The sequence below is a fragment of the Protopterus annectens genome, chromosome 2.part2 (genome assembly GCF_019279795.1).
Source record: "Protopterus annectens isolate FY-2018-M chromosome 2.part2, PAN1.0, whole genome shotgun sequence".
NCBI classification, from domain to species: Eukaryota; Metazoa; Chordata; order Ceratodontiformes; family Protopteridae; genus Protopterus; species Protopterus annectens.
In genome coordinates, this window is record NC_056730.1 from 1,131,932,219 (window position 1) to 1,131,956,285 (window position 24,067).

Below are 24,067 nucleotides of genomic sequence, written 5' to 3' on the forward strand. Positions count from 1 at the left end.
CATTTGGCAGCTTCTCCATCTCTTTCAACTATCTGGTTTAAAAGCCCACGTTTGCACTTGTTTCCCACCTTTCCTGTAACTAGTCCGGTCCAGATACAGATTTGCTGTATCAAGGACTGTTTGTAACCTTCTGAGCCCCCCAAAACTTTCTGTGTTAGAGGAAATCCTTCTAGCTTATCAGTGGAAGTGGTAAGCACTAGGTAGCCTATCTACCACAAGAGTAGTTTCTTGCCCAGAAATTGTAGTTTATTGGCCATTTGGCAGTTTTTCCATCTCTTTCAACTTACTGGTTTAAAAGCCCACATTTACGCTTGTTTCTCATCTTTCCTGTAACTAGTCTAGTCCAGATACAGATTTGCTGTATCCAGGACTGTTTGTAAGCTTTTCAGCCACCCAAGCCTTTCTGTGTTGGTGGGAAGTCTTCTAGCTTATCAGTGGGAGTGGTAAGCACTAGGTAACCTATCTACCACAAGAGTGGTTTCTGGCCCAGAAATTGTAGTTTATTCACAGTTTGGGCAGTTTTTCCATCTCTTTCAACCTTCTGGTTTAAAAGGCTGTGTTTGCACTTGTTTCCCACCTTTCCTGTAACTAATCTCGTCCAGATACAGATTTGCTGTATCCAGGACTGCTTGTAAGCTTCTGAGCCCCTCCAAGCCTTTCTGTGTTGGAGGGAAGCCTTCTAGCTTATCAGTGGGAGTGGTACGCACTATGTAGCCTATCTACCACAGGAGTGGTTTCTGGCCCAGAAATTGTAGTTTATTGGCTGTTTGGGCAGTTTTCCCATCTCTTTCAACTTTCTGATTTAAAAGCCTGCATTTGCACTTGTTTCCCACCTTTCCTGTAATTAGTCTAGTCCAGATACAGATTTGCTGTATCCAGGACTATTTGTAAGCTTCTGAGCCCCCCAAGCATTTCTGTTTTGGAGGGAATCATTCTAGCTTATCAGTGGGAGTGATAAGCACTAGGTAGTCTACCTACCACAAGATCCAGGTACAGATTCTTAGTTTTAGCACTTGAATTTGCTTATTCGTGCTCAGCACTTGTTCAGAACTTGTTAGAACTAAATAAGCTACAAATTACTACAGCATTCAACCTTCCTCTTTACCTAGAGGAAAACAGTTTTTGTACTTACTTTCCTCACTTGCTTAGAGAAAAAACAGCTCTTATACTCACTTTCCTCACTTGTCTAGAGTAAAGTAATTTTTTATTCAGTCATGTCCAAGGGTCAGCGCCCAGTGTTCTCTCCTGTCTATCTGATGAATCCGGGCATCTTGGGGCAATGTTGAAATTGCCTCATGTACACAGACAACCCTCTCCTCCTACCATCCAACACCACAACATGTGAGACTAGATGCACTTATCTAGCCAAACTGGAGGTAAAGCTCTCTCCAACCAAGACTGAACTTGACAGTCAAGACACTCATCACATAGACCCACTAAACCTTCACCACCAAAATCCACACATAGAAACACAAAAACATTTGCGGAGGCTGTCAGTAATAATCTGCTCAAGAAAGAGAGACCTCCAAAGCAGAAATGCAAGCAACCTCCACCCCCCCCCAACCCAACCAAATGACACATAGCCCACAGACTCAGTGTGCCACTCAACCACAGCCCATAAGGCAAAACAACGTACCCAACACACTAGTCATAGGTGACTCTATAGTCAGACACACTGATGTCCCACTCACCAGGCTAAACAAGGAGAAGGTTACTGTCAGCTGCCTGTCGGGTGCCAGGATCTACCACATAACCCATGCACTCAGGTTACTCCACAAGTGGAAATATGACTCTGTCATTGTCCATGTTGGTGTGAACGACCTGAGAAGTACCTCACTGGACTACATGAAAAGAGACATGGAAGAGCTCTCCGATCTTGTAGCCCAGGCAGGTATGACACTAGCCCTGAGTAGCATCCTGCCATCACCCAGAATGATACCGCAGTACAAGGACAAAATGATTGACTTCAACAATTGGCTAAGCTTCTGGTGTCATTCTAAGGGGATCCAGTATCTGTCTGCCTGGGATGACATCGTCGACAGACCATGATGCTTTGCCAGAGATGGCCTGCACCTGTCACCCCTGGGATTCCGGATACTGGCTAAGGCTCTTGCTACACCTATAGTGCCTTTTTTAGGCAAGGTTCAAATGACAAATTCACCACTGTAACAGGAACTGGCAAGCAAAAACTGAGGGTATAGCTACTCAATGCTAGAAGTCTAAACCTCAAAATGCACACCCTCGAGGAACTCCTTAAAAAGGAGACCATCAATATCTGTGCAGTGACTGAGACCTGGTTTAAGGGTTCAGAGAGCACCCCTGCATTACCAAGCTATAACTCATACCACAATTTCTGGCCACCTAACCTGGACCGGAACACCTAAGACGGAGGTGTGTCCATATTCATTAAGGGTATCCACACCTCCAGGCTAGTTGCTCAGCATAATGCATCCAAGGTTATCAAAATACAACTAACTCTGGGCAAAACTGCAATCCAAATTGTAGCTTGCTACAGTTCCCCCACCATGCCCCAGGATTCCCACTCCTCTTCTCTTGATATACTGGAAAATATTAGGGTTCAACTAAACGCCCTAATAATAGGCAATTTCAACTACCCCACCATTAACTGGGAAAACTACTCATGTACCAACTCCTTCGCTCAATGCTTTCTGGAATTCATAAATTCCAATGCCCTGGATCAACTTATCCACACTCCCACCAGAGGCAACGATATCCTAAACCTAGTCATTACCAACATGAGTGGCCGGTGTTCCACACCTGAAGTCAACTCCTTGTTGGTCAGATCTGACCATAAGCTAATCACCCTAGATATCCACATCCCGCCCCCACCCCCCATTAAGGAAATCACGGTAAAACATTTCTCCAAAGCCAACTTCATGCTTCTTAAGACAGAAGTGGCAAACTTCATGACACCCATGCAGATGGACATTACAGTTATGACTGCTGAATCCTACACAGATGCACTCTATAAGCACTTACACGAGTGCATGGATTGTGCTATCCCAAACAGAACCAAGATGCTATCCTCCAAAACAAGGAAGCCAATCTGGTGGTCCCCTGCCATAAACAACCTCTACAACAGAAGGAAGAAACTGTTGCAAAAGAGAGTAAAATCCCATGAGTGGAGGTGTTCCCTGGTCAGTAAGAAGCTGCGATCCCTTATAAGATCTTCCAAAGCTAGCTACGAAAACAAGATCACCACTGATTCTAGGAACAACCACAAAGCATTCTATAGCTATGTCAAGAATCTCAATGGTAACACCCAGATCTCCTTTGAGTTACAGCACAATGGTATGAAAAGTACAGATCCAACTGATATTGCCAATGTCCTGGCAGATAGGTTCAGTGCTAATGTTATCCCCCTCTCACCCGCTAAAGGTCCCATATCTATACAGGAAGAATGCAGAGTCCTTGTAATCATAGCTACACAGGTAAAAACTGCACTTTCTAAAGCCAAAATCATGGCATCCATGAGACCGGACAACATCCCAGGCTGCATTTTACATGAACTTCAGAACAAACTGGCTTCCCACCTAAGCACCATGTTCAGTCATAGTCTCACATCAGGCTTTGTGCCCACTGAATAGTGCACAGCAACAGTTATCCCACTCCACAAAGGGGAAGCCACCACTGATCCCGGGAACTATTGCCCTATTAGCCTGATGAGCCTGGTCTGTAAAGCCATGGAACGTATCATCATGGAACTCATAAACAAAGACATTGGTAACCTCCATACTCTGGACCCCCCCCAGTTCAGGTTTGTGAAAGGCAGATCATGCCTCCTGAACCTGATCGACTTCTTTGAGGCAGTTACCAAAGCTCTAGATGAGGGTAAGGTGGTTCAATCAGCCTATCTTGACCTCGCCAAGGTTTTCAATACCATCCCCCATTCTGGAATTATAGCTAAACTAGGTATAAACCCCTTGTCACAAGATGGGTTGCCAATTGGCTCACTGACAGAACCCACACTGTAAAAGTTGCAGACTCCAAATCTGACTTCAAACCAGTCACGAGTGGAGTACCATCCTGGATCCTCTCCTGTTTGATATCTACTTCTCTGAAGTACAGGCTAACACAGAAGGCCTTTGGCTAATGAAGTTTGCAGATGACTGCAAACTAGGAGCCATAGTTTAGTCCCCAAATGATGTGGACATCCTACAGAAAGGCCTCACTGAGACAGATGCCTGGTGTCAGAGCCATGGCCTCAAGCTCAGTGCCAAAAAGTGCATTGTCATCCCCTTTGGTACAAATTCTGTACCCATGAACTACCACACAGGCGGCAGTCTACTTAATGCCAAATGTGTGATAAGAGACCTGGGGACCCAGCTGGACAGTAGTCTCTCCTTTGATAATCACATCGCCACAGTAGTGAGGAAATCCTTCTACATGGCACACGTCATCATAAAAGGGTTTTCATCTAGGAAAAAAGAGGTCATTGTTCCCCTCTACTCAACACTCATTAGACCCATTATAGAGTACAATGCCCCTTTTGGAATGTACCTCACAAGACATCTGCAGCAGCTGGAAAGGCCACAGAAGTACCTCACATAGAGGATTACTGACCTCAAACAGATGCCCTACACTGACTATCTCAAAAAACTCCAGCTTTACTCCGTAGCATATCGCCTACTCCGAGGTGATCTCTGCCTAACATATAAAGCTATGTCAAACACAGAGCTGTTGGACATGCTACACCTAAACAAATCCCAATCCCTCTGAGCTACATGTTCTAGGGACCTAAACCTTGTTACCACAATAAACAGGACATGCTGGAGGGATCGATTCCTGTCCCAGAGACTTCCCATACTCTGGAACAAGCTACCCATCTATGTCAAGCAAAGTTACTCATTAGCACTCTTCAAGAAAAATCTTGATAAGTGGATGGGAAATAGGAAATACACCCCAGGGATCACTTTGGTGGCTCTGCTCGACAGGGGCACAGGAAAATAACTTTCTTGAGTGGTGTAAGCCAGGGAACCTTATTGGCTAGGCTTACTTAGACCCTTCGGCCAATATCCTAGTACCTACCTATGAACCTATGAACAGCAATTTCTTCCTCTTATTGTAAAGTCTGTTAATGGCAGTTGTCCACCAGGCAGGTTTGCTCTTCCTTGAGGAGCTTGTCTTGGTCCTATCAAGTTACGGCCAAGTCAGTGCAGGTATACAGGTGTTCGTATAAAGCACTGGTGTAGAGCTCGGCATAGTTTCCAGTTCCATCTGAGGGAGGAGGTGCAGTGAAGCTATTTATACCATCCCGTAAAAGGTTATAATCTGCTTTGGAGAAGTTTTTTAGTTTAGTTGCTGCTAGGGAGGGTGGGGGGATCAGGTGTCATAGTTACTTTGAATGAGACCAATTTGTTGTCAGATCTCACCAGGGAGGACCTCACAGTGGGGGTGCTCCAATGGTCTGCCATATTGGTAAGCACCAGATCCAGGATGTTGGCACCCCTTTGGGGAATATCAACCAGTTGGTCCAGGGCATTGGAGTTAATGAAGACAAAGAACCTTTGGGCAAGTGAGTTTGAGCACGAGTAATTTACACAGTCAATGGATGGGTAGTTAGTGACCCAAAACCATGATGTTTGGATGTATCTTGATAGACTGAAGTAGATTCAAATAGGCAGAGTGGGTGTTCTGATTCATGGAGGGAGTCCTGTAGCTGGCAATGACATGAACAGGTGTCCTACCAACAGTTAATTGCACCTAAAGTGTCTCCAGGGAATGATACTGTTTCAGCAATCTGGAAGTGTATTTATCTTTAATGAATATTGATACACCACCTCCTATAGTTTTCACTCCTTCAATATGAGGTCTGAATGTGTGGAAGGATCCCCACCCTCCTGTTCCTGACATTATTCCTGATTTGGCAAGTATTCGCCTCTATGGTGACCAGATAGTGGAGGATCTTTGTTCATCTGATCTAGAGGTTCACATTTCCCTGGTTGTTTACATTGCATTTGTGGGAGATGTGTGGATCAGTTGGATATGTTCATAGGTTCATAGGTTCATAGGTAGGTACTAGGCTATCGGCCCTAGGGCCCATACAAGCCTAGCCAAAAAATGTACCCTGGCTTTCGCCACCCAAGATAATTATTTTCCTGTGCCCCTGTCGAGCAGAGCCACAGAAGTGATCCCCGGGTGAATTTCCCATTTCCCATCCAATCATCAAGATTTTTCTTGAAGAGTGCTAATGAGGAGCTCTGTTTGACATAGATAGGTAGTCTGTTCCAGAGTATGGGAAGTCTCTGGCCCATACAAGCCTTGCCAAAAAATGTACCCTGGCTTTCGCCACCCAAGAAAATTATTTTCCTGTGCCCCTGTCGAGCAGAGCCACAGAAGTGATCCCCAGGGTGAATTTCCCATTTCTCATCCAATCATCAAGATTTTTCTTGAAGAGTGCTAATGAGGAGCTCTGTTTGACATAGATAGGTAGTCTGTTCCAGAGTATGGGAAGTCTCTGGGACAGGAATCTATCCCTCCAGCATGTTCTGTTTATTGTGGTGACAAGGTTTAGGTCCCTAGAGTGTGTAGCTCAGAGGGATTGGGATTTCTTTAAGTGGAGCATGTCCAACAGCTCTGGGTTTGACATAGCTTTGTATGTTAGGCAGAGATCGCCCCTGAGTAGGCGATATGCGATGGAGTAAAGCTGGAGTTTTTTTAGATGGTCTGCATATAGCAGAATATACACGAGGTTGTATCATCATATTTTTGCTCATGGGGCAAACTTGATCTGGGGAGTTGATGGAAGAGAGGGGAGTTATGGGCAAGGGGGGGCATAGCCAAAACAGGATGAAGGCTTTTGAATCAGATGGTTTTGACTCCAAGTCGGATCCAAACTTCCACAGGATGAGCCACATGGAGACAGAAAACATGGATTTAGCCTTATAGTGAGTACATAACTTTCATTTTGTCTGTTTGCCCCTGCTTCTATACCTCTATCCTCTTTTCATCCTTTCCCCTTACATCCTTCCAAATCTACCCTTCTTGGAAAAAAGTACACCCTTCCTCCCCTTCCCCAGTCCACTCCTACTCTTAGCTTCCCTGTGTCCTCGTGTATATTCTGCTATTTGCCCTTTCCCTTTCCTGACTTTCTTATAATGCCATTTCCTCCCTATTTCAATGAATAAAAGTACATTGAAACATCAATGGGCGCCACTTATTTTATCTCCCAGCCATTTGCACAGTGTCACTAAATTGCTCTTGTGCACATGCATACTCGTGTGCATGCTACATTCTCGCTGTTGGTGTCTGGCAAATTCCTAGCTGCAGTCATGAGCTGTCTCCCCACCAGAGCAGTCATTTTAGGAAGCAGGCATGTTAATTAGTTACTGTCTGGGTCACAAATTATTAATTGATAACTACCTTTGAGCTGCATTGCACATCTCGTCATCTCTGCATTAGTCCTTGCATGGCCATGGAAGGCACGTTTGTGAATCCCAGGATAAGTTCCTTCCTGGTTCTTGAGTCCTTCGGGTCTGCTGTTTCATTCCACTGGCTTCTAGATGTTGATAGGATTTCAGGTATTTGGCAGCTGCAGCATCATAGTTTCTCTGGATGTGTTGTCTTTTATTTTATGTGCTGTATATATGGGGTTGCTTGTGATACTCTAGATGGAGAAGGAAACTTCTTTGCTGCTTTAAAAGATCACTTCTGCTTTTCTAGGGGGATTGACATTTTTATGTATTACTAGGCTACTTTAGGGTGACTGAAACACTAATTCAACTTGTTTTCTAAGACAATATAGGTGGGGAACAAAAGCAGTTTGTTGTGACTGATCAATTGGTTTGACTTGTTTTATGGTTTCTTAGACAACATGGGGATTGGACATAATTTGGCAGGAGTGACAGTAGTGCAGTTGTCCACTTTGCTGTGGCTGTCAGTCAGTTCAGTATCTTATTTATTGGTTTCTAAGGGAAGGCAAGTAGGGAATGAAGAAAACAGGTATTTATTGATATTCTTTGGTCTGTGTTTTTCAGCCTGCTGGTTGCTCTACATGCATGATTGCTGTACAGCAGGAGCTGGGAATTTGCCATTTCCCCACTGTTGTGGGATCTTGGAATTGGTATATATATATATATATATATATATATATATATGGATTCCATACATTTGGTCGAATTACACTTAGTCGAAAATGATGCCAGGCATTGCACTTCATTGAAAGCTCACTTCACTGAAAGCTCACTTGGTTGAAGTTCATTTGGTCAAAAATGGAATATAGACCCTGCCCCACTGCAGTGCAACCCTGGAGTGAGAATATTAAATAAGGGTGTGTGTGGGGGGCACAACCCCCCCACATCATGTTAATGTATTCACTATTATAAGAAGGTATATCCATTAGAAATGCATTCCTATATATATCTTTAGTAAAAACTATTGTCATAATGTGGGGGGCTCTGCCCCCAACACCCCACAATGTGGGGGGCTGTGCCCCCCTTATTTAATATTCTCTCTCGAGGGTTGCACTGCAGTGGGGCAGGGCCTATATTCCATTTTCAACCAAATGAACTTCGACCAAGTGAGCTTTCAGTAAAGTGAAATGCCTGGAATAATTTTCGACTAAATGTAATTCGACCAAATGTATGGAATCCATATATATCTATATATATATATTATATATATATATATATATATATATATATATATATATATATATATATATATATATATATATAGTTATTGAGGAGGGTGGGGCTTACAGGGGCTTGCCCCTGAAAATAATAGTGTTTTTTTCAATTTTTATTTTGATGTTCTGTGCCTCAAACTTTAGAGATCACTCCTTTTTCATTTTCTGTTTTGAGCATTTGATACATGAGCGGACAGATGATCCGTTGTGGCGACCCCTAACCAGGAAAAGCTGAAAGAAGAAGAAGAAGCATTTGATATTTAATGAGGCAGTCTTCTGCATGGGTGTGTGTACAGCCTTTGGGCATATCATTGATGACTGTTTGTAACTAGTATATATCCTTGATAGGATGAGTCATTTTATAATTGGTTTTGAATGAGCGAGTCATTGATAAGTCAGTCATTGAACAAAATGAAATACCCAAATAACTAATCAAAGTGACAAATAGGGATAGTCAAAAAGAAAGAAAAAAATGTCTTCTTAAAACCAGGAGGGTTATATCAATGCCCAATCCTGATGTTTAGTTTGCGTTATGTCTCATAACATTCCAGTGGCTAATGGATAAGCTGCTATGAATATTAACCCATTGTATATTGGCTTATAGCTTACCTTGATGACATAGTTATCCTAGTCAGGAGTGGGCATAACATTTGATTTACTTGACTTCATGAGGGAAGTTGGGCTTACTGCTAATCCAGTCAAGTGTGACACTGGCTTGGAAAATGCTTCATATTTGGGGTATAGTGTAAGTAGGGGCTGGTAGAGTCACAGATGAAAAAGGCAGGCACTGTCAAGGTTTGGCCTCAGTTGATAACCAAGACCCGAGATGTGTAGTTTCTAGTAGTGGCTCATTTCACAATTTGTCACCTCATCAGGTCCACTCTCAAACCTGATAAGAGTACAGTGCACTGACCAACAAACCTGATAGTGACAGAGTGCACTGACCATGTGAAGTAGGCCGAGGAGACATGCAAGGCATTCATTCATCTGAAAACTGCAGTCTGTTTGCACCAGTTTCTTTATAAATTATATTTTGTTATAAGCTGATACATCAGATAGCTGTTTGTGCTGTATTGACCTAAATAATTGGGGTTGATGTATATTAAGTGTTATACTTGAATAGGATGTCATCCAGTATTTAAAAATACTATTCTGTGGTTCAGTGGTAGTTATTGGCCATAAGTTGGCCTTGGACACGCCAGAATTACCTCTTTGGCTATACCTTCACAGTGCTTACCATGTTCACTGCAGTGCATAAATTAACACCAGCACATAAACTTGCTAGGCACCCTACCACTTTGGTTTTGCAATTATTTGCCTATAGAGCTGTTTGTTGAACTGGAGTTACCCACATCAGTGCTCATGCCTTCTCTTGCTTCCCACCCTGACATCTCCGATTCTTCAATGTCCTGGTTGTGAACTGGGGGATTTTGTGACAAGGACATTGTTGAGATACTAATATGCTTCTTCTTACCTATGGCACACAAATGGTTATTGCTTTTATAATGTCTTAGATATGGAGGCAGACATTAAATTCACCCACTTCCGATATTTTGCCTGGAGTGTCTTTAAGGGAAGCTGTGTCATAAGCTTTCAAGTTCTTTTCCCATATACTATAAAATCATCCATACATTAGCTCATATGTTGTGTCTTTTCGGCTTTTCCCGGTTAGGGGTCGCCACAGTGGAACTCCGGTCCACTAATGATTGGTAGTTGAGTTTTACATGTCGGGTTACCAGCCCTGACGCACAACCTTCAACGAAGGTACGCCCATTCACGCATGTCTCCACGCAGAAGACACTCTAGCTGAGAATCGAACCGGACAGTGTCTTACTGCGAGGCGACAACGCTACCGCAGCACCACAACCGCGGGTTCATACATTAGCTCATATGAAAAAGCTAATTTAGCTGTTTCTTCCTTTCTGTTACAGCTCTGTACTGTGGTGCTTCCTCAGTACACACCATGCTGAGTTTGGATGAAATCTTGCAGTAATACTTTTTGGAATTTGTCTCTTTGCCTCTTACATCATATCACCTACCATGTTTCAAGTGCTTTTCTTGAAGAGGAAAAGCCCTCATAACAATGTGCTCAGTAGCCTTTCAGTCTTTCCCTCTCACTGGTATTATACATTTTTTTTTAGTCTATGTTGATTTGTATCTTTTTATGGTGGACTGTCAGCTACAACTTTTTCTCTCCCTACCTCTGGGATCATGAACATGTCAAATCACTGGGAGTTTACAACTCTTCTGTGGTGTAGTTTTCTGAGTGATAAAACTGATACTAATGGCAAAAATAGAGGATGGATGAGGAGTTGCCCCCACAGCAGATTCTTAATTTTTCATAAAATCTATTGTTAAGCTCTGCATTGCAGCTAAAAAACACAAAAGTTTATTTTAAGTGTTAAAAACCTGACAAACAGTATTAATCAGTATGCAAAGGGAAGAAAGTATCAGACACTGACCAAAGAGTCTCAGTGTAAGCAGCAATTCTGAGTGTTACCTTTGTAAGTGCATGCAAAGAACTGGCTTGTGTGGGTAGGACATGATAATCCCTTCTTTTGATGATACATGGTGCACTTTTGATGATATATGGTGCATAATGCTAGTCCACATCCTTCAGGTCATTTTAAGTGAGAACAAAATAAAAATCAGTAATAAGTATTTCTAGTTTTGCCGAAACATAAGTTTGCCATTGAACATCAAGATAAGATAAATATGTTCTTCATATTCAAACCGTAGAAGTCTCTTAAATTTACAACAGAATGCTTTAAATTGCAGAGAAGTTATGAAAGTGCTATTCTAGATTTCTGGGTTGTTTATGTCTGCCTACACAGCAGTGTCAGGTTTAGGGGGCTAATATAACATAAATCCACCAAAGTTTACATTTCTGACAGATATTTTTCCCCCCACACCTGCTTAGACTGCATGCCACCGTCATGCCTCATGCTCTGGCTTTTCCTGCTCTGTGCTCCTGTACCAGTTCAAATTATGAGATTTATCTGGTCAGTAAAATAATACATCAATCAGTCTGCTTTGGATGTGACATATACAGTCATACACATCTTCTGTTTGAAGTAGAGGTGTGCCAGCCAGAAAGTTAACCATGGCTAGTTTGATTACAGTAACTAGTGAAGAGGGCTACCTTCAGTGCGGAGTCTGCATGTCCTCCCTCTGTTCACCTGAGTTTCCTCTGGGTGCTCCAATTTCCTCCCACATTCCAAAGACACGCAGTAGGTGGATTGGGCACTCTAAATTGGCCATAGGTGTGTGTGCGTAAGTATGTGGTATGGAAGAACTACCGCTGCAGGGCTAGCCATCCAGCGGTGTAAACCTTGGCTTTAGATGATTGTCACTGTTGAAGTGACACCCCAACCCCATGTACAAAAATGGGAAAAAGGGGTTCTGGATGGATGGATGAAGCACAGTTAGTAGATGTTCAGGATAAGGAGCCACAGTGCATTGGCGAGCTATTCAATTCAAGGTAGTTGTATGGTGGGTCCGTATATTAAAATCTCAGCAAAATAACACATGGAATAATCAACTGTATGTAACTGTAAACAGCCCTTTCTGCCCAAGGCAAATACATTATATAGCATAATTTTACCCCACAATGCTGATCATTTATTGTGGGAGGAGGCAGTGTGTACCTTTGCTCTGCTTTGTGAGACACTGGTTTCTGAAGTCATCTCTGATTAACTATGATTCACAGAACTGTCGTATTTATAACTGTCATTTATTCTGATTTTATATGGCTAATATTTCTTATTTTAAAAGGACTTATCCAAAGTGTCTTTGGCTCCCTGCATTTAGGAAGTGAGGACAGCTGTGTCTAAAACCAAATTCTGGGACAAGCCAAGGACTGACAGACCTTAGCTGGAAACAGGTAAAATCAGATAGTGGTGCAATGTTGTGGTGGGTAGGGATGGAAATTGTCATACTTCTGGTACAGTCATTCATTAAATATGTACACCTTTTACTTAAGGCAGCACATTTCACCATATTATTTGTTTACAGACAACTGGTTAGCACCTACCTTTATAGAGAAGTGTTTCTATAGGAAGGTTCCTTACACATCTACTTTTCCCCTGCTCGCTACAGCATAGCTGGCCCTACAATAGAACATGTGCATTCTTATTGTGAAACAAAAATAGCTACATGCCAAGTCAGTGCATTTTTAATCACACAGCAACCTTTGGTAATATAATGCATACCTCTACCTGGGATTGTTATGCATATTGGTATCTACACTTTCCTTGTATACCACTCTTGTTTTTTAAATATAGTTCATTTCTGAAAAATGTTTATCCTGCTTGGCTATTTTTTAGGTTTTTGAAAGATGTTGTAGCTCTAGTGTGTTGTGTGCTTGTCTCTTCTTATTTCATCTCTCCTTTTTCTTTTCCACAGGAATGCAGACTGAAGCATTTGCTACTCTTGTAATGGGCATTGGTACACTTGTTTTATGAAGGAACTTTGCAAATGTCAGGTTTAAAAAACAAGACTATTAGTATGCCTTTGATTAAAACAGCATCTATCTATTTATCTATCTATATTTTTGTTAACTAGGATAGAGCACTGATCCTCATGGGCTAGTTCCAGGTTCAGTCTGGTAGGGCGGGGGTGGGGGGTACAGAAAGTAAGGAGAAACAAAAATACATTGTCATGTGCAGGATATACTGTAAGCAGTAGCTTATATAACTTGGTTATACCATAGAGTGTTAGTATGTTGCACAGTGTTGTGCAAGTTTTTATTATTTCACAATTTACTTATGCAGTGCAACATATTTAAATGCATGTGATGGGATTCATAAATGCTTGTGTAATATGCCAAGCTGTGCAATATGGCATTGCACAATCAGCAGGGGTGGAGCAATTCTGAAACACTCATTTATCAGTAGAGCAATGATGCAAAACTGAACAGCGAGTGTTTTCAGTACCAGTATAAATATGTGGCAATCTGGGCATGGCCCATGCAAATAAACCCATGTGCACCTTAAATCATGCTGTTTTTTGCATTCTTGCACAGAACAGCAATTCAGAGATTGCAATACTATGCAAGATAAATGTAGAACAGCATAGAAAGCATTGTTGTAAATGGCAGAATTGGAGCAAGGAGAAAGAATTCAGCACAGCAGTGGAGAGCACAGACTGGTCTGTTCTAATTCTCCATGCCCAGATTACAATTACAGCTGAATAGTGATGTTGTAATGTGTGTGTGTGTGTTTGGGTTTGTGCATACGTGCACTATACAGTTGGATAGGTTGGTAGTGCATCCACTCACAGTTGTTTAAATTGCTTGGGTGGATGATTCTTAAACATGTCAACTACATTATAATGCGATTCTGTGCTAGTATGCATCACTTTGAATGCATTGTTGCACAGAAACATAACTCAGCATGTCTGAGTGGTGTGAGCTATGCTGCTGTTCAGGATTCGTAGATTCATAGACTGTTACTAGGCTAATGACCCAAGGGGTCTTTCTAAGCCTAGCCAAGTTTTCCTGAAAGAATAATTATGTCCTGCATCCAAATAGGATATTGAGGGCCAGACATTTACAAGCTACCTCTGTCCATAATGGACACGGATGCCAGGCTGGGTGTAAATTTCATATTCCCCATCCACTTGTCTAGGTTGTGCTTAAACTGGGTAATAGATGAGCTCAACTTCACATGGATGGGAAGCCTGTTCCATAGGACGGGCAGTCTCTGGGACACATATCAGTCTATCCAGCATATTCTGTTTATGTCACAGAGAAAATGTAGATCCCTAGACCTTGTATTTTTGGTACTCTTTGACATAAGAATATGTAGGAGACTCATAAGTGTGGGGTTTGCAAATGCCTTGTAAGCCAGGCATAGGTCACCCCTCAGCAATCTGTAGAGGGAAAAGGCTTTAAGGCACTCTTCAAAGGCAGGTTTGTTATGCTTTGGATTATTTTTGTAAGGAAGATTTGAGGTCACTGTTGTTGCTGTATATGTATCTTCAGGTACATAACAAAGGGAACATTGTACTCTATGATTGGTCTGATAAAGGCAGAGTACAGTGGGATAATAACCTCTTTGGACCTAGATGCCGTGCCCTTACTTATAAGTTGAGCAACATAAAAAGATTTCCTCACCACTGTGGCCACATGGTGTTCAAAGGTAAGGCTACTGTCTACGTGTGTAGCCAAATCACTCACCATTGGGTGGACTCTTAGGGTGTATTATCAACACGGTAATTAGCCAGGATGGATGATTTCCCAAAGGGTACAATTATGCATTTCATAGCATTGAGTTTAAGACCATGGCTTTGGCACCATTTATTAGTCAGAGATGGTCCTTCTTGAAGATTGATAGTGTCTGCAAGGGGAGTTGCTGATATCCCCAGCTTGCAATCATCTGCAAACATAGTCAGCCATAAACTTTCAGCATTTGCTTCCATTTCAGAGAAATAGATGCTGAAAAGAAATGAGCCCAGTACCAAGCCCTGTGGGACACAGCTAATGAGTGGCCTCTTGGTGGAGGTGGCCTCACCTGTTTTGACCTCCTGGGTCTTATCAGTGAGCCAGTTGGCTATCCATTGGATGATAAAAGGGTTTATACCTAAATTGGTGAGCTTGTCTATAATGCCTGAGTGGGGTATTGTTTCAAAAACCTTGGCCAAGTCAAAGTAAGCTGTGTGCACAGTCCTGCCTTCATCCAGTGCTTTGGTGACCCTCTCAAAAAAGTCCACCAGACTTAATAGGCATGAGCTTCCTTCAACAAAGCCAAACTGTGATGGGTCCAGAATTTGCAGGTTACCTATGTCCTCATTTATCATGTGCATCATGAGTCTTTCCATGCCTTACATATGAGGCAGGTGAGACTTATGGGCCTGTAGTTACCCAGATCAGTGGTTGGACCTCCTTTGTGCAGGGGAATGACTGTAGCCATCTTCCATTCCTTGGCACAAAACCTGACTGAAGGCTCCAGATGAAAAGTGATTCAAGTGGACCAGAGAGGTCATATTTCATGCTATTTATTAAACATCCCGGGATGTTATCCAGCCCCATTGATGCAGTGTTTTTGGCCTTGGAAAATGCATTAATGATCTGTTATCTAGTCATAGTTGGGGGCAATTGTGTTATGTGCTATTTCTTTTGGGCTATCAGGGGGGAGTGAGGGGAGAAATATGAGCTGAACCTGTCAGCCAAAAGGTTGGTAATGGCCTCTGGTTTAGTGTGGGTGATGCCATTTACAATAAGTTCTACAGATTGTTGTGTATTTCCTCTGAGGCTGCATACATAGCTGTAGAAAGCTTTGTGGTTGTCCTTTGCCTGAGAAGCTATTTTTTCTTCAAATTTAGCATTTGGAGTATTAATTAACCCTCTTAGTTGCCTGATTAGATTGGTCATAGGGCTTTTAGCATGTATGGCTTTGTTCCTCCTATGCTTGGCCAAGAATTTTTTCTTTTGTTGTATAGCCTATTGATAATGTGATTCCACCAGGGTGGCTTGTTTTTTGAGTTTGTCTTATTCTTAATATGAGTGGGCACAGCTCACTCTATACAGCTATCAATATGGCTGTACAGAAATTCTGTTAATAGCTCATTGTATTCTGTCGTGTTTACTGGGTTTGTGGGTGCTTGGAATTTAGCTGAAGTGTTGCTTAGCAGAGAGAGGTTAGTCTTGGAATAGCTCCTAACATTTTTTGGTTTTGCTGGATCCCTGGATGTAATTTTTATTTCAAGTAATATTGCCTTATGGCCAGATGATATGAAGAGCGAAGATATTAAACTGGTTGAGGAACATTGCCCCCCCCCCCCATCTTAGTGAGTACAAGGTCAAGGATGTTTGTTCCCTTGGTAGAAGAATGGACCAACTGTTCCAGGATATTGGTATTAACAAAGTTTAAGAATAACTGGGTTTGTGCATTAGAAGTGTTGTAGGATTCCAACTCTATAGAGGGGTAGTTGAGATCCCCCATGAATATCATATTAAGTTGAATGGTGAGGGACTGTAGTACATTGTGATAGGTAGTATGGGTTTCCTGGGACATGGAAGGGGACCTATATGTTGCAAGGATATGATACAGCACCTTGTTTATGGTGAGTTGCACATGTATGAGTTCCAGTGGGTCATACACTTTAACTAGTCTGGATGTGATATTAGTTTTAATGTAGATTGACACTCCTCCACTTTTAGTTCCCTCCTATGCAGTAGCTGGTCTAAAGGTGTGAAAAACATTGTAACATTGCATTGCTTGAGTACTGTCAGTGACTTTAAACAATGTCACCATTACTACACACATGTCTACACTCTCCAGAGAGAGGAAGGCTTGCAGGGAGTGGAGTTTCTTGTTAAGACTTCCAGCATTGAGCAGTACCACCTTTGGATATTCCTTCATAGACTGAGGTAAGTTGGTAGGTTTATCAGTTTGGTGTTGCTAAAAAAGGCACTATGGGGGTTGAAAATGTCTTTGCTACTATCCAAAATCCTAGAAAGGATAAGTGCAGACCATCCCTAGCAAAGCAGTGTGGTCTGTCAACCATGTCCTCCCAGGTTGTCAAATATTGTACCCCCCTGAATTGACACCAGAAACTAAGCCAATTGTTAAAATCAATCATTTTCTGTTTGTAACATGGCATTATCCTTGGAGAAGGTAATATGCTGCTCAGTGCTAGACTAATAACTGCCTGAGACACATAACCAGTGAGCTCGAGCATGTCTCACTTCATAAAGTGAAGGGAGGCATGTCTCAGGTTATTAACATCCACATGGACTATGACAGTCATACTGGTACCTGTGGTTCAATGACCTAAGTACCTGTGTGACATGATGGACCCTTGCCCTGTAAAGGCAGCTAACAGTGACTCTTTAGTCTGGTTAGGGGGACATCATTGTGCCTCAATATAGAATCACCAATGACCAGGAAATTTGGCTGTGTTTGCCTTAAGGACTTAGCAGTGGAGGTATTGGATACAGTGTTACTATGTGTAGCTTTGGGTGGTGTTTTAATGGAGTGTTTACATGATGGTTGAGGACCCTTTCTTTGATTGTATTGTGCAGGAGGTCTTAGTGTTTTAGGAAGGTTACCTGTAAGTGCCTCAGCATAAGTAGTGTTATGTGTAGGCTATTTACTCTGTGCACTAGGAGTGGTGCAAGTGTCACTGGCAACCACAATAGGATTAGTTATGGTTGTATGAGAGTTTTGTATAAATTATTAAAGTGTATGTATACCTCTCACATACATTATCTGTTTTATTTAGAATAACTGGGTTGTCAGTGTACATGAGACAATTTCTACAATGCCTCAGAATAGTTATTTCAACCAGACTGGCTACAGAGAGAAACATGAAATGCATATCCATGGCCACTGATCAACTAGGGAGGAGTGAGGAAAACTTAAATATTGAACAAGTCAATAAGACAAGCAACTTGATGAACAATGCTCAGCTATGAACAAATGAGATGCTATAGTGGTTAAAAAAATGTCTAGACAGTAATGCCACAAAAGTGCAGATTACAGAGTAGAATAAAGACACTTAAATAGCAGGCACGATAAGCCCTCACCAGGAATTCCAAGCTTAGAAGAGTGTAGGCTATGCTTCCCTGCCACATGAGTTTAGACCACTAACTTTCTTAGTGTAAAATAACTAGTTCGGAGCCCAAGTGCTTAAACAAAAGCTAAGACACTTTCAGAATAACAAACACAATACGCCTTCAACCAGCAATCCCTACCTTAGAAGGGTGCAGGCTATCCTGTTCTGCCACAAAAGTTTAGATCACAAACCTCCCTAATATAAAATAACTGGTTTGGAGCCCAAGTGCTTAAATCAGAACAAAGATACTTCGAATAACAGCCACAATAAGCCTTCACCAGCAATTCCCAGTTAAGAAGGATGGGGGCTACACTCTCCTCCCACAAGAGTGTAGACCCCAAACTTTTTAATGTGAAATAATCAGCCTGAAGCCAAAACACTTAAACCAGAACTAAGACACTTTTAGAATAACAGACACAATAATCCTTCAACCAGCAATTCCCAACTTAGAAGGGTGTAAGCTATCTTTCCTGCTACAAGAGTGTAGACCGCAAACCTTCCTTATATTAGATAACTAGTTTGAAGCCCAAGTGCTTACATCAAAACTAAGAGGCTTATAATAACAGTTACAGTTTAATCAGGTTACTAACAAGCAGTAATAAATACAACAGAATAAATGCAACTGAGCACTTTAAGAACAAGGAGAAAAAATCAAAATAATAAAGTAGGAAGAAACAGTAAAAGCAGCTGAATAAAGTGCAATGTTTTAAGTAAGTGGGAAGGGAGGAAACAGAAAATAATTCAAATGTAACAGAATAGGGGGTGGTCCTTCCCAAGTGATCTCTCGATACTCAGTAGAATGAGGAGTTGAGATGGGACTGGGAGAAGTGTCCAAAATCAGATTTATAGTAGGGGCAGGCAAAATAAAAGCCACCAAGTTTAAGACTACAACAGCAGTAGGGCAGGATGGTGAGAAAAATCAAATGCAGACAATAGTCAGGCAAAGAACAACAAGTCAAACAAGCACTCCAGCTAAAGATTTTTCCAAATATTTCTAGTTAAATGAGGAATGCTATTTGGAAAATTAATTATCATGGCACTTTTCAATACTTTATAATGCTGTAACAACTTTAGGCAACTTAAGCACAGTTACTAATAAAATAACTTATCTATATAGCAGACAACACATACTACACATTACAGCTTTTAATGCACAAGGTTTGTTGTCTGATACAAATACAGATGATAATTCTCCATTTACCCCGGAACTGATGTTCCTAGAAAATACCAGAACTAACACTATTTAGTCTTTACAGTTCTTTTATAGTGCTTTTTGTACCATTTGGATCCTGTCTATGAAAGCAATCTTTTGAAGTCTGCTTGTTGTCATGCAGTCTGCTGATAAGATGATGTTTGGTCTGTTTCAAGGTGAATTATGTGGCAACCTACAAGACTTAGGGAGTCATTCTTGTCTCCAGTTGTCCTTGCAGATGTACTAGTCAGGAATTAGAGAGTCATCCCTATCTGCAGTTCTGCTTGCAGCTGTACTAGTCATGGAACAATTATTATGCAGTATGGATGTCAAACATATACGGTAATTAACTACTCTATTTGTCCTACTTATTTTCGGCTAAGAAAGTTTGAACCATTTAATATATATGTATATTTTAACAAACAGAAATGTGCATGCACTATTGTAAATGCTTAAATGTATATATTCAATTTCCCCTTTTGTTTTAAACAGTTTACATTGATATGTATTCTTTGGTCAGATCATAATTATTATTGTGATTTGCAGAAAACACATTAGGAAACAGAACCTTTAGCTTTCGTTTGATACAACACATTAAAACACAATTCCAAACAGTTAGTATAATGATAACAAGCATTACTACTAGAATTTGGTGTGTAATCCAGTCTAACAGCTTTTTTTCCCTTTGCAGACCATCCTGTAAAAATGCCCCACCAATTATGGGCTGTGTCTGCTTCAGTTTTTTTCAACTAACTTGATTAACTTATTTTTTACAATTACAGAATTTAATTTGTGACTTAGAATAGTTCTTTTATTTTTTTGCAGCTGTTGAATTAAATGTTTACTTTCATTTATGACTTCAAAAAGTCAAAAAAACATTGCAAAAAGTCTTTTTGAAAATTCATGTGTCTATCCATTGCAGCTGTAAATGCACAATTTGTGAAATATCCTGGCCTGTCCATTTTAATCTGTTTGCCAATATCTCTGTATAAATGAAGTTTAATGCACCTAAGCCTGTTCCCATCCCCCTAAAATAGTATTTCACCATAATGTTTGTCTGCTACAGCCAATAGTGTCAGGAGGGAATGAGACAGTAAAGTGTATTATTGTTTTTTGGTAGTTTTATCTCACTACCATACATGTTAATGGTACCCTGTTTACTTGATCAGACTTGGCTGTGGGATTATTATTAAAAGTTCTGATAATAAAAAAGACAAGGTTGTCTGTCAATAATTACTGAATTGTTGATACAGACCAGTATATTTCCTCCCGTAGCTCTATTTTAGATCCTTCTGCAGTACTGTTTACACAGTCAGTGTAAACTTGAAAGAATGCCATTTCTCCTTGCAGTATGCAGCATTCTATACCAGTATTGTTTTGTAAAGATGCATTTGCTTTAAATTGTGAGAGTTAGATATATACCTGTCCTCTGGCTGTCTTCCAGGCTGTGACACTCTGGTCAAAGGAAAGGTTCCCAATGTGACATTTCTGTCCTCCTGGGCAAGAAAAATTACCTTGAGTTTTATTTGTAGTATCATTTACCCAGTAAACCTTATATTAGTAATATTACTTCTGTATGCCTTTTCTGCAAGGGTGTCTGCTATCCCTGGTGCTATTATGCAATTACAAAAAACTGTTGTTGTTGTTTTCTTTCAGCTTTTCCTGGTTAGGGGTCACCACAGCGGAACTCCGGTCTGCTAATGATTGGCAGTCAATTTTTATGGTGCCGAGGTGCCAGCCTGATGCCCAACCTTCAACAAAGGCACAGCCATTCATGCATGTCTTTTGAATGCCTCTCAACCACGAAGAAGACATGCAGACTCCACACAAAAGGCGGTCCAGCCAAGAATCGAATGGGAGAACCTGTTCTTGTGAGGCAACAATGCTACCAAATTACAAAAAAATGTAAAAAAACAAAATAGATATTGGTCTAGCTAGCACATGCTTAAAACAGATATATTTACATTATTTACATTTGCTGTTGTCTGCCTTTTGCTCTTCTGTATTTCAAACAGGTACACTTTAGGCTGCTTCATTTTTATTTTTTAACTGCTCTCATTTGATCTCTATGCACTAGAACTGTTCTGTTTTTCTTTTTTACCTTTTGATAGATTATTTGGAATGCTAGTTTAAAATGTTTTTGAGTAAGGCACATGTTTTTATTATTCCACTGTAGCATGCTTTATAGCAACCATGACTATGTGTACAAATTTGCTGATGTTTTTTGGTTTATGACTTTTACTGGCTTTGTCTTTTGCAGTTCTTCCTTAAGTTGGGCTATTAAAGTAGTGTGCAGTAAATTAGTCTCTGTCAGCTCAGCTAATTCATCTTTTCTATCCTGTAACTGCTATTTAATGTTTGCATTGTTTTTCTTTAACTTTTTACTAACCAGATTGTTCTTGTCTTGAAACTGCTGCTTAAGAGTTTCATTTTCTTCCTGTAATTCTGCACGGGCTGTCTGATATTTTTCAGTAACCTGTTCTGCTGACTCTAAGGCTGCTATGCACTTCTGAAAAGTGTTTGTATATCTTGTCTAAACTTCCTGAACTCATTTTGTCTGTCTTTTAGAAGTTTATTAAATTCTTCTGTCAATTCACCATGAACCTCATTCCTGGCCTTATCTGTTTTGTGCTATGAAGTGGCTTCATTCCATTTTTGTAACAAGATCTACAAGAGATTCTATTAATAACTGATTTGACTGCTATTTTAACTCTGAAATTAATGTTTCACACGTGGTGACAGGACATAACTCTGTAACATCTGGATATAATGTAAGCGTATCACCCTTATCTGGTTCTTTACCATCAGAATATTTTTCTTTGCAGTTGAACTTTTTAGCAATGGTCTGAACTGTCCTTTTATGACATTACACACAGAAAGCAGTTTTATATGACTCGCACAATAAACATTTACTGTCATACCACACATTCTTTTATTTGACATACCAGTCAAATGTTGTAATCCATTTGCATAATGCCTGACTATCAACTTGCCCTAATAAGGTTTTACATTTGCTAATATGCTGTGTATACCAACATTGCATTCTGCCCCAGATTTTATCTGGTCATTCTGACACATTAAGCGTAATCCATTTGCATAATGCCTGACTATCAACTTGCCCTAATAAGGTTTTACATTTGCCAATATACTGTTTATACCAAACACTGCATTCTGTCCCAGATTTTATCTGGTCATTCTGATACACTAAGAGTAAAACTATTTACATTTTCTACTCTGACCTCTAATGGCATCCCTGCTGTATGCGACACAGAAAAAAGTCTTACTACACAGCAAAAAGACAGGTGGTCAAGCTGTTATTTTGCAGATGGCTGGAAATTCCCCCATAGTCACTCGAAAAGCCGGTGAAACAAAACTTGCAGATGCAGATTTGAAACATTGGAATTCAATGAACTGGAGCAATTATTGCACTGCGACCTTCCTACATGGCAGTCTCACTCCGGATTCAGATGTCTGAAAACTGTACTGCTGCAAGCTGTATAAAACCAAAGTGCTCCTGTTTAGGTCTCAGTCATAAATTTTAGTTACATGCGCCTTTACTGGAGTAACCCTATACAGGGCACCACTCCCCCTGTATTTGAATACAGGCTAGGCTCACCACTGAAAAAATAATTATCATGGCACTTTCCAGTACTTTATAATACTGTAACAACTTTAAGCAACTTAAGTGCAGTTGCTAATAAAATACAGACAACATGTACTATACGTTACACCTTACAGCTTTTAATGTACAAGGTTTGCTTTCTGATACAAATACAGATGATAATTCTACATTTACCTCGGAACTGATGTTCCTACAAAATATTAGAACCAACACCATTTCGTCTTATAGTCCTTTTATAGTATGTTTTGTACTATTTGGATCTTGTCTGTAAAAGCAATCTTTTGAAGTCTGCTTGTTGTCATGTAGACTGCTGATAAGCTGATTTTTGTTCTGTTTCAAGGTGAATTATGTGGCAATCTTCAAGACTTAGGGAGTCATTCTTGTCTCCAGTCATCCTTGCAGCTATACTAGTCAGGAATTCATTCTTATCTGCAGTTTTTCTTGCAGCTGTACTAGTCGTAGAACAATTATTACACAGTATGGATGCCAAACATATACAGTAATTAACTACTATATTTTTCCTACTTTTCCTACTTATTTCAGCTAAGAAAATTTTAACCCTTTAATATATATATATATATATATATATATATATATATATATATATACATATATTTTTTAACAAACAGAAATGTGCATGCCCTATTGTAAGTGTTTAAATGTATATATTCTAACACTGTTTCTTAGTTCCTCCAACTAATTAGCTGGATGTTATTCGCTGTCTGCAAAGGAATTATTTTCTAGCCTTTCTAACAGACCCTAAACAAGCACTCTTAAAACTCCAAAAGAACAAAAAACTTAAAACAAAACAAATACAATATAAGAAAATGATAAAAAATAGAAGTAACCAAACCTTAAATGAAAAACGTCAATTCAAAATCAAATGCAGACAGAGATCAGCAATAGTCAGGCAGAGAATAGAAAGTAAAATAAGCACTCCAGCTAAAAAATGCCTGATTCTTACTGTATGTGCTGGCTAAGGCTGTTGTCTCATACTGATCTAAATTTATGTTAATTCTGGCTACATTTCTGCTCTATGCATGTTTGC